The 11,156-nt window shown below is 38.0% G+C and overlaps 1 protein-coding gene across 1 annotated transcript in view; it reads left to right on the top strand.

Moving 5' to 3' along the window:
* The first annotated feature begins 5,570 nt into the window (after positions 1 to 5,570).
* The window catches only part of LOC134294068 (uncharacterized), a 76,226-nt gene continuing 70,640 nt past the window's right edge, over positions 5,571 to 11,156 (top strand). Inside the window, exons 1-2 of the mRNA XM_062963894.1 lie at positions 5,571 to 5,737; positions 10,951 to 11,082. The gene's annotated coding sequence lies outside the window, so the exon portion shown is untranslated. The remainder of the gene's footprint in view (positions 5,738 to 10,950; positions 11,083 to 11,156) is intronic.

Raw genomic sequence — 11,156 nt, 5'->3', positions numbered from 1 at the left:
CCTTCCTTCCTTCCTTCCTTCCTTCCTTCTTTCTTCCCTTCTCTCCTTTCTTGTGTTTCTGAGATGTCCTTCCTTCCTTCCTTCCTTCCTTCCTTCCTTCCTTCCTTCCTTCCTTCCTTCCTTCCTTCCTTCCTTCCTTCCTTCCTTCCTTCCTTCCTCTCTCTCTCTCTCTCTCTCTCTTTCTTTCTTTCTTTCTTTCTTTCTTTCATTCATTCTTTCTTTCTTTTTTCTCTTTCCTTCCTTCCTTCCTTCCTTCCTTCCTTCCTTCCTTCCTTCCTTCCTTCCTTCCTTCCTTCTTTCTTCCCTTCTTTCTTTCTTCCCTTCTCTCCTTTCTTGTGTTTCTGAGATGTCCTTCCTTCCTTCCTTCCTTCCTTCCTTCCTTCCTTCCTTCCTTCCTTCCTTCCTTCCTTCCTTCCTCTTTCTTTCTCTCTTTCTTTCTTTCTTTCTTTCTTTCTTTCTTTCTTTCTTTCTTTCTTTCTTTCTTTCTTCTCCTTCCTTCCTTCCTTCCTTCCTTCCTTCCTTCCTTCCTTCCTTCCTTCCTTCCTTCCTTCCTTCCTTCCTTCCTTCCTTCCTTCTTTCTTCCCTTCTTTCTTTCTTCCCTTCTTTCCTTCCTTGTGTTTCTGAGACGTTCTTCCTTCCCTCCTTCCTTCCTTCCTTCCTTTCTTTCTCCTTCCTTCCTTCCTTCCTTCCTTCCTTCCTTCCTTCCTTCCTTCCTTCCTTCCTTCCTTCCTTCCTTTCTTCTTTCCTTCCTTCCTTCTTTCATTTCTTCCTTGTGTTCCTGGGATTTCCTTCCTCCATTCCTTCCCTTTTACTGGATCACTTTTTTCCTCCTTCCTTCCTTCGGTTCCTGGGATTTCCCTCCTTCCTTCCTTCCTTCCTTCCTCCTTCCTCTTTCTTTCTTTCTTTCTTTCTTTTGTTCTTTCTTTCTTTCTTTTTTCTCCTTGCCTTCCTTCTTTCTTCCCTTCTTTCTTTCTTCCTTCTCTCCTTTCTTGTGTTTCTGAGATGTTCTTCCTTCCTTCCTTCCTTCCTTCCTTCCTTCCTTCCTTCCTTCCTTCCTTCCTTCCTTCCTTCCTTCCTTCCTTCCTTCCTTCCTTCCTTCCCTCTCTTTCTCTTTCTTTCTTTCTTTCTTTCTTTCTTTCTTTCTTTCTTTTCTTTTTTCTCTTTCCTTCCTTCCTTCCTTCCTTCCTTCCTTCCTTCCTTCCTTCCTTCCTTCCTTCTTTCTTCCCTTCTCTCCTTTCTTGTGTTTCTGAGATGTCCTTCCTTCCTTCCTTCCTTCCTTCCTTCCTTCCTTCCTTCCTTCCTTCCTTCCTTCCTTCCTTCCTTCCTTCCTTCCTTCCTTCCCTCCTTCCTTCCTCTCTCTCTCTCTCTCTTTCTTTCTTTCTTTCTTTCTTTCTTTCTTTCTTTCTTTCTTTCATTCATTCTTTCTTTCTTTTTTCTCTTTCCTTCCTTCCTTCCTTCCTTCCTTCCTTCCTTCCTTCCTTCTTTCTTCCCTTCTTTCTTTCTTCCCTTCTCTCCTTTCTTGTGTTTCTGAGATGTCCTTCCTTCCTTCCTTCCTTCCTTCCTTCCTTCCTTCCTTCCTTCCTTCCTTCCTTCCTTCCTTCCTTCCTTCCTTCCTTCCTTCCTCTTTCTTTCTCTCTTTCTTTCTTTCTTTCTTTCTTTCTTTCTTTCTTTCTTTCTTTCTTTCTCCTTCCTTCCTTCCTTCCTTCCTTCCTTCCTTCCTTCCTTCCTTCCTTCTTTCTTCCCTTCTTTCTTTCTTCCCTTCTTTCCTTCCTTGTGTTTCTGAGACGTTCTTCCTTCCCTCCTTCCTTCCTTCCTTCCTTTCTTTCTCCTTCCTTCCTTCCTTCCTTCCTTCCTTCCTTCCTTCCTTCCTTCCTTCCTTCCTTCCTTCCTTCCTTCCTTTCTTCTTTCCTTCCTTCCTTCTTTCATTTCTTCCTTGTGTTCCTGGGATTTCCTTCCTCCATTCCTTCCCTTTTACTGGATCACTTTTTTCCTCCTTCCTTCCTTCGGTTCCTGGGATTTCCCTCCTTCCTTCCTTCCTTCCTTCCTCCCTTCCTCTTTCTTTCTTTCTTTCTTTCTTTCTTTCTTTCTTTCTTTCTTTCTTCTTTCTTTCTTTCTTTCTTTCTGGGTCTCTCTTTGCGTTTCCTATTAACTGGGCTGGCCCTGATATATATTTTTTAATTTTATTACATTCCAACAATTAACAAAATTTGAGCGATGCATGTCTCATTTCAATATACATAATACCAAAAGTAACTAATGCTTAAATGACATTTTAAGTTCCCTTCGATTGGATGAAGTTTATGACATTTCTTGTACCTGGGCAATCCGTTCCAGATTTTGTAGGTATTAAACTTCAAGAACTGCCAGTTAAAGGTATGAGTATGAAAGGAGTGTCAAAGCATCATCCGTCACATCTACTTTTGTGAGAGGCTGCCAGCCAGAGCAGATAGGGAAATATTCTGATTTGTCATAGACTAGTTCCCATATCAGCTCGTGGTTGAAGAAATTGTCTGTCACAATGATAAGAAACAATTTGTCAGAGCAGCTCAGTCCGATGACCTTGGCCTTGTGAGTTCATCCTTCTTAACTGGAATACAAATTCAGTTAGCCTCTCTCAAGTATGTCTTCCCCAGTGACATCAGCTATTATTGTGAATAGCAATCCTGCACTTACCGTATATACTCGAATATAAGCCGACCTGAATCTAATCCGAGGCACCTAATTTTACCAGGAAAAAACTGGGATAACTTATTGACTCAAGTATAAGCCGAGGGTGGGAAATGCAGCTGGTAAATTTCAAAATTAAAAAAGCTCGACCTTACAGTTCAAAAAAAGGACTGAAAACCCCGGCTTATTTTCGAGTATATACAGTATTTTGTGGGACATAGATGCGTATTTGAGTTTTGGTTTTGTCATCTAAACACAGCGGGGAGGCCACTGTGTTGTGTCGGCAAGTTTCGTGGTTCTGGGTTTTTTAGTTTTGTTGTTTTAATTAAAATAGAAATGGTCAGAAGCTTTTTATATATACAGATATTGCAAGCAATGGCCTCCAGGCTCCGCAGCAAGCTTGACCTTACAGCTCAAAAAAAGGACTGAAAAACCCAGCTTATCTTTGGGTATATATGGGATTTTGTGGGACATAGATGTGTATTTGAGTTTTGGTTTTGTCGTCTAAACACAGAGAGGATGACCCTGTGTTGTGTTGGCAAGTTTCGTGGTTCTGGGTTTTTTAGTTTTCATTGTTGTAATTAAAATATAAATGGTCAGAAGCTTTATATATATATAGATATTGCAAGCAGTGGCCTCCAGGCTCTGCTGCAAGCTTGACCTTACAGCTCAAAAAAAGGACTGAAAACCCCGGCTTATCTTCGAGTATATATGGTATTTTATGGGACATAGATGTGTATTTGAGTTTTGGTTTTGTCGTCTAAACACAGCAGGGAAGACCCTGTGTTGTGTCGGCAAGTTTTGTGGTTCTGGGTTTTTTAGTTTTGTTGTTTTAATTAAAGTAGAAATGGTCAGAAGCTTTATATATATATAGATATTGAAAGCAATGGCCTCCAGGCTCTGCTGCCGGCTTGACCTTACAGCTCAAAAAAAGGACTGAAAACCCTGGCTTATCTTCGAGTATATATGGTATTTTATGGGACATAGATGTGTATTTGAGTTTTAGTTTTGTCGTCTAAACACAGTGCGGAGGACCCTGTGTTGTGTCTGCAAGTTTCGTGGTTCTGGGTTTTTTAGTTTTGTTGTTTTAATTAAAGTAGAAATTGTCAGAAGCTTTTTATATATATAGATACTAGCTGTGCCTGGCCACGCGTTGCTGTGGCGAAGACTGGTGGTATGGGAAATAAAGTATTGAGGAATTGGTGGTAGTTAAGGTAAAAGGTAAAGGTTTTCCCCTGACATTAAGTCCAGTCGTGTCTGACTCTGGGGGTTGGTGCTCATCTTGAGTCTATACTGCCATATAATCCAGTTGAAATCAGATAATCTTATTTTATAGGCAGTATGGAAGAGGCCTGATTGAAGTGGCCCTGGGCTGAGTGGGTTGCCAGGAGACCAAGTGGGTGGAGCTTAGCCTTCTAACTGACAGCAGACCAAGTGGGTGGAGCTTAGCCTTCTAACTGGCAGCAATTGGATTAAAACAATTTTTCCTCTCCCTCTAATTAGGACTTTATTTTTCTTTTCTTTTTGTTGTATGAACGTAGAGGCATGGATGAGGGGTTGTGCTGCCAAGTTTAGTGTTTCTGGGATGTGTAGTTTTGTTGTTTTGTCCTAGTCCGAAATTTCATTACCTTTTTTTTATATATAGATCATAATATTGCAATACAATATAATACTAATAATACAATATATACATGTAATATTACTAATAATATTGCAGTGTAGTGGTATAGTGCAATATAGGAATATGTGATACTTATATTGTGCTATGCTCATAAAATAATATATTGTATGTACGTATAATATTGACTAGCTTTGCCTGGCCACGCGTTTCTGTGGCTTATGGGAATCCTTTGTTGACCAGGTGGAATAGCAGTAAATAGCCTTGCAGCCTCAAAGCCTGGCTGTTTTCTGGAATAGCTGAAGCTTTTTGTTGTATGAACGTAGAGGCATGGATGAGGGGTTGTGCTGCCAAGTTTAGTGTTTCTGGCATGTGTAGTTTTGTTGTTTTGTCCTAGGCCGAAATGTCATTACCCTTTTATATAGAGAGATACTAGCTGTGTCTGGCCACGCGTTGCTGTGGCGTTGTCTGGTGGTGTTGGTGAGAACTTGTTGAGGTAGTGGTGGTATTGAATGTCTGTTGTATGGTTGTCTTTATGTTTAGTATTCACACTGAAGTGGATTCTATGGCAGTGTGGAGTCAAGATAATCCAGTTCAAAGCAGATAATATAAGATTCTAAATGGGTTATATAGCTGTGTGGAAGGGCCTTGAGTCTACACTGCCATATAATCCAGTTCAAATCTGATAATCTGTGGAAGAGGCCTAAGTGAGGCCTAATTGTGCCTGTCCCCTGGGCTGAGTAGGTTGCTAGGAGACCAAGTGGGCGGAGCTTAGCCTTCAAACTGGCAGCAATTGGATAAAAACTATTATTCCTCTCCCTGTAATTAGGACTTTATTTTTCTTTTCTTTTTGTTGTATCAACCTAGAGCCATGAATGATGGGTTGTGTTGTCAAATTTCAAGGTTGGGGGGCCTGTAGTTTTGTTGTTTTGTCCGCTGCCCTGATGCCATCACTCTTTTATATATATAGATTGAAAGCAATGGCTTCCAGGCTCCGCTGCCAGCTTGACTTTATAGCTTAAAAAAAAGGACTGAAAAACCCGGCTTATCTTCGAGTATATATGGTATTTTGCGACTGCTTTTTGAACCTCACAACCTGCCCGTCTTGCATCACGATTTTTTTGGATTTATCCCACATTTGCCCTGGAACGACAACTTGCCTGGGTCCTGCCTGGCACTCAAATGTCTGGCAGCGAATCAGGCAAGCTGGATACGGTCCCTTCTTTCTGCTTCCAAGCTGCTTATCTGTGTGGGTTCAGCACTTTGAAAAACAGATTCTAATATACCTTTCCAGCATGGAGAGGACACGTATATTGGCACCAGTTCACACAGACACTCATGGTTCCCTATCTGGAAGCAGGAACGTACTTCTACATAAATACAACAACCAGCTAGATCAGAACGTATCTTTCTAACTATTTATTCTTCCATTTATTCATCCCATCTCCCATGGTGAGCAAACTCTAATTTTTGTCTTTAAATGGTTATATGCATTGAGCTTTCATATTTAAATTTCAGATCTTTTGCTAACAGACTCAAGGTGAGTCAATTTGCTTGGATTGCAAATATTAGGTCCCATCTCATTACTTTTTTTTATTTAATAAGCTTTGGGAAACTTTTTTTTCCCCTTCAGTTCCTATGACCTATTGTATTATATAGAGTGCAGAGTTCTTTTGCGTTAATGAATGTTTGCATTAATATATCGCCTTCTGTGCAATTCTGATTACGAAATATATCATTGGTGAAGATGAAGAATGTTACATTTTCTTTGGAGTTTTATGTTTATTTTATTTTTTTTCCCAGTGATATTGAACCTCAAAGATCTCCACTGGCTTCTAGGTTTGCCTTAGGGATGAATTCAAAGTCTTAGATTTTGATTTTGAACTTAGCAGGAAATATAAAATAAGCGAGTACAGAACAAATGTCATACGATCAGCCAAGTGGACTGTAACTAGGATTTTGTCAGCTATTTGTTGTTGTTGTTGTTGCTGTTGTTGCTGTTGTTGTTGTTGTTGTTGTTGTTGTTGTTGCATGTTTTCAAATACATCTGGACTTATAACCTTACCCTACAGTGAAATTGCCATGTTGTTTTATTGGCAATGGTTATTCAGAAAGTGTTTACTATGGCTTTCTTCTGAAGTTGTGAGAATGTGACATGCAATGTCATCTGGTTGTTTTCCGTAGAAAAATATTTGAAACTTGTTCTGTTTGAGATTTAATCAAACATGCAAACTGTTATGCCACACTGGATACAATAGCATACACAATTCCCATAATATCAGGAGCCCCTACTTTTGAAATATCAGGTATCTTGCTGAATGTTAGATATTGTCCATTGCTAAACTACCGTATATACTCGAGTATAAGATGACCCGAATATAAGCCGAGGCATCTAGTTTTACCACCAAAAAACTGGGAAAACATTGACTCCAGTATAAGCCGAGGGTGGTAAATTTCAGAAATAAAAATAGATACCAATAAAATTACATTAATTGAGGCATCAGTAGGTTAAATGTTTTTGAATATTTACATCAAGCTCTAATTTAAGATAAGACTGTCCAACTCTGATCAAATCATTATTCTCATCTTCTTCAATGTCAATGTGCTTATGTATCCTTTTAATAATAATAGAGTAAAATAATACATTTAATAATAATAATAATAATAATAATAATAATAATAATAATAATAATAAATACAGGGAAATAATACATGTAATAATAAATAGAGTAAAATAATAAATGTAATAATAATAATAAGATCAGAGTGAAATAATAAATGTATTAATAATAATAAAAATATAGTAAAATAAATGTAATAGTAGCAACAATAATAGAGAAAAATAATAAATGTAATACAATAGAGTCTCACTTATCCAACACTCATTTATCCAAAGTTCTGGATTATCCAACACATTTTTGTAGTCAATGTTTTCAATATATCGTGATATTTTGGTGCTAAATTCATAAATACAGTAATTACTACATAGCATTACTGCGTATTGAACTACTTTTTCTGCCAAATTTGTTGTCTAACATGATGTTTTGGTGTTTCATTTGTAAAATCATAACCTAATTTGATGTTTAATAGGCTTTTCCTTAATGCCTCCTTATTATCCAACATATTCGCTTATCCAACATTCTGCCGGCCCGTTTATGTTGGATAAGTGAGACTCTATTGTACAGGGAAATAATACATGTAATAATAAATAGAGTAAAATAATAAATGTAATAATAATAATAATAATAATAATAAAAATAGAGTAAAATAAATGTAATAGCAACAATAATAGAGAAAAATAATACATGTAATAATTCCAATAATAATAGAGAAAAATAATAAATGTACCATATATTCTTGAGTATAAGCTGACCCAAATATAAGCCAACCAGGACCCTTACCTGAGTATAAGCCGAGGGGGGCTTTTTCAGTCTTAAAAAAAGGGCTGAAAAACTAGGCTTATACTCGAGTATATACAGTACTTAAAAGCCTGAGCATCATGGTTCCCTACTCCATATCTTTGGGTTTGGGATAGGGAATTCTTTGCATTTGTCTGTCCTTTTTTTACTCTCTGGTCACTTGGCTTCTAATTTCTGACCAAAACGAAAATTAAAATATGAAGTTAGCATCCACACTTTACTTAATCATTCTTAAGTATTGGAATCTAAGAATATCTATATGGATAAATGAATAGACTCTCAGTTCAGGCTTTTAGGCTATTAGGTATATACAAAACTAGATATACAAATATTTGCTCTTTCCTTGGAGAGGATCACAGATATTTCAATGTCCAGGCACAATACTTTCAGACATTACATTGTATATAAGGCATTTAATATGGCATCTGTCTAGGGTTCAATATAGGCCAATTAACTGTTTATACTAGCATATAATTGTTTATAGTCGTGTTGGCTTTATGCCCAGAATTAGCTAGTGGCGATAAAGATTTTCTGCTTTATATTTTCTGCTTTATGAATCCATTATTTACATTTCTGGGTCTTAAATTTTGAAACGATAATTTTGCAAATCAGCACAAAATCTGTATCAATGGCCCTTGCAATGGTCCTCTCAAAATCTCAGTCATGCTCGGTAGGCCTATGCTTTATTGCACCCCTACCATAAGAGCTTTTTCACAAAATTTATTCAGAAAAGGTTTACAATTATATCTATATATATAAAAGGATTAAAAAAAAATCGGCCTAGGACAGAAACACTAAACTTGGCAACACATCCCGTCACCCATGCCTCTATGTTCATACAACAAAAACAAAAAGAAAAGAAAAATAAAGTCCTTTTTTTTCTCCCCCCCCCCAAGTTTTTTATTTAAATTATTGAAAAATTTTACATATTCAGTACTTAAAACTTATACATTCTTTAACATATTTGCAATACAGAGTTATGTGTATCATAGCTCCTATGGTATTTTCACTCTCTAACTATATTACATACTCATATTATTTACCTTTTGTTACCCGTCACCTAGTGCTATCCCTTCACCCCAGACCAGCCAATTACACTATTTATTTCCAAAATTCCATGGTTTCTTTTACAGGTTTTTCCCCCCTTTCCTTCTACGTATACAAACTCTATAAATCTTCCCCATATCTTCCCAAAATCATCCTTTTTTAATAACCCTCTTTTAATTTTAATATTACATGTCAATTTGTCATTTATCGCAATATCCCAAATCTCCTTATACCAGAGGGAGAGGAATAATTGTTTTTTTATCCAATTGCTGCCAGTTAGAAGGCTAAGCTCTGCCCACTTGGTCTCTTAGCAACCTACTCAGCCCAGGGGACAGGCAGAGTTAGGCCTCAGACCTCTTCCACGCTGCCTATAAGAAACAGATTATCTGATTTTAGGTTTGGAGTGACCCCTAAGGATCATCCAGATCTACCATGCAGGAGGACACAATCCAAGCAATCGTGACAGATGGTCATCCAGCCTCTACATAATAATGATGATGATGAAGATGATAATAATAATAACAATAATACTAATAATAGAAGCATAGAATCCAAGAGTTTGGAGAGACCCCTAAAGGCCATCCAGCCCAACCCTTTCTACTATGCAGCAGGACACAATCCAAGCATTCACAACACATGGACAACGTATAAATACTATACAATACTCCACAGGGACATAGACCCCTTCTACCCTCACCACGTTCACAGGACACAAACAACCAAATGCATACTAAACATAAAGACAACCATACAACAGACATTCAATACCACCACTACCTCAACAATTTCTCACCAACACCACCAGACAACACCACAGCAACACGTGGCTGGGAACAGCTAGTATATAATACTAGCTGTGCCCGGCCACGCGTTGCTGTGGCGAAGTCTGGTGGTATGGGAAATAAAGTATTGAGGAATTGGTGGTAGTTAAGGTAAAGGGTAAAGGTTTTCCCCTGACATTAAGTCCATTATAAATGGGTTATATAGCTGTGTGGAAGGGCCTTGAGTCTACACTGCCATATAATCCAGTTAAAATAAGATACTCTGTGGAAGAGGCCTAAGTGAGGCCTAACTCTGCCTGTCCCCTGAGCTGAGTGGGTTGCAAGGAGACCAAGTGGGCGGAGCTTAGCCTTCTAACTGGCAGCAATTGGATAAAAACAATTATTCCTCTCCCTCCAATTAGGACTTTATTTTTCTTTTCTTTTTGTTGTATGAACGTAGAGGCATGGATGAGGGGTTGTGCTGCCAAGTTTAGCGTTTCTGGGATGTGTAGTTTTGTTGTTTTGTCCTAGGCCGAAATTTCATTACCCTTTTATATATATAGATATAATATATGTATATATATCCTTCTGCTAATAGAGTGTGCCATGTCGTGGTCACCCAATGCATTCCAATGGCCGAGGAGGTTTTGAATTTGGTCTTTTCATTTCCAAACCCAAAACCCAAACCATTATGCCATGCTGCTTTTTGATAAAATACATATATTTCCAAGATTTTAAAGTTTACTTTCAAATGGCAGAATGCATGTGTACATGGAAATATATAATTCAAACGGCAAATCCCTTCTTGGATCCTCATAATCTCCAAAATAGCTCTTAGTATAAAGTGTAATTTTGAACATTAATCTAATACGAAATAGACAGCCACTTAACACAGACTTTACCAAAATAGTACTGCATTATTTTGCGTGCAAGGAAGGCAGCCAAATACACAAAAAACAAAGATTAACCACAAATGAGTTAAATTTTTAATTACAAACTGCTGATCAGCTAGCATGCTTCATAATAATAAACCACTCAATGGTATTTCAGTTACAAAAGTAGGTTTTAGACATTATAAAGTACTGTGATACTTCTTGGGAAAGAGCCAAAGACATGTATCATTATTACACTGTCTTTTTGATACGTGCAAATTTCAGATTTTTACTGGGGCACCACAATCTTTAAGTGCATTAATATATTGTTTCAAAGCAAAGGGTGCTTCAAAAGGTAAATGTAAAGGTTTTCCCCTTGACATTAAGTCTAGTTGTGTCCAACTCTGGTTGGTGCTCATCTCCATTTCCAAGCTGAAGAGCCGGCGTTGTCCTTAGACACCTCCAAGGTGATGTGGCCACTGGCATGACTGCATGGAGCACTGTTACCTTCCCGCCGGAGCGGTACCTATTGATCTACTCACGTTTCATATTTTTTTAACTGCTAGGTTGTCAGAAGCTGGGGCTAACAGAAGGAGCTCACCCTATTCCCCGGATTCAAACCACCAACCTTTTGGTCAGCAAGTTCAGCAGCCCACTGCGTCACCAGGGGCTCCATTTCGTAAGATGGAACTATAGAAGTGAGTATGGGATCAAACTGCTATAATTGTGCATTAAGTGCAAAATTTGCACATAGTATTATTGCACAGAAAAG

Source organism: Anolis carolinensis, unplaced genomic scaffold (assembly GCF_035594765.1).
Source record: "Anolis carolinensis isolate JA03-04 unplaced genomic scaffold, rAnoCar3.1.pri scaffold_12, whole genome shotgun sequence".
Classification (NCBI taxonomy): Eukaryota; Metazoa; Chordata; class Lepidosauria; order Squamata; family Dactyloidae; genus Anolis; species Anolis carolinensis.
This window is presented reverse-complemented; position numbering and strand designations above follow the sequence as displayed.